We start from the raw sequence: 863 nt of genomic DNA, 5'->3' as shown, positions 1-863 counted from the left end.
CTCCGGCCGTCTGTCCCCCTCCTCCGCCACGGGCTGGAGGCACCGCAGGGATCCTCGGCACTGAGGAGGGCACCGCGCGCCCCGGGAGCCCCTCACAGCAGAATCCGGGCTTGGGGGGGGCTACCAGCAGCACCCAGAGGTGCCGGGCATATGGGGGGGCAGCCCTCCTCAGCCCCACAGGGATGGGTGACGGTGGGGACGTGAGGGGCGCACGCAGCCCCGTGGAGCAGTGGGAGCCCCCCCAGCCTGAACAGTGGAGACAACAGTCCCAGCTGTGCACCAGATGTTCTGCAGGCAGCCCCCAGTCATCACCTCCATCCCATCACCCTGCAGCCCCACAACCCCACCGTCAAACAGCCCCACAGCCCTGGCACCCGGTGTGGGAAAGCGCCCGTGGGGCCGCGTGCTGTGCTGGGCTGTGCTGCAGGCGGACAGACACACAGACAGCACTCCTGTGCCACCGCAGGGGGAGGGGATGGGGCCGTCCAGGTGACACGGGATGGGCACCGTGGGGATGCAAAGGCAGAAGCGTCCTGGGGTGCTCCAGCGCTGCACCCACTGTAACGCACAGGACGCCCCACATGGCCGTGGGGCAGCGCAGCCCCCCAGGACACGGCTGTGCCTCAGTTTCCCCGCAGCTCCCGGAGCAGCACAGCCTGCAGGCACAGCAGCACAGTGACAGCAGCCACAGCCACGGGGTGACACAGCGGAGCTCCCGGGGGAAACCGAGGCAGGGCCGAGCTGTGGGGACACAGCAGTGGGGCACAGCGCCAGGACACGGGCAGCCCCACAGCTCACAGCACCGCGGGCAGCAAAGGGGCACTGCGGGCCTGCGGGAGGGCTGACAGTGTGATCACTGCGGG

Source organism: Meleagris gallopavo, chromosome 29 (assembly GCF_000146605.3).
Source record: "Meleagris gallopavo isolate NT-WF06-2002-E0010 breed Aviagen turkey brand Nicholas breeding stock chromosome 29, Turkey_5.1, whole genome shotgun sequence".
Classification (NCBI taxonomy): Eukaryota; Metazoa; Chordata; class Aves; order Galliformes; family Phasianidae; genus Meleagris; species Meleagris gallopavo.
This window is presented reverse-complemented; position numbering follows the sequence as displayed.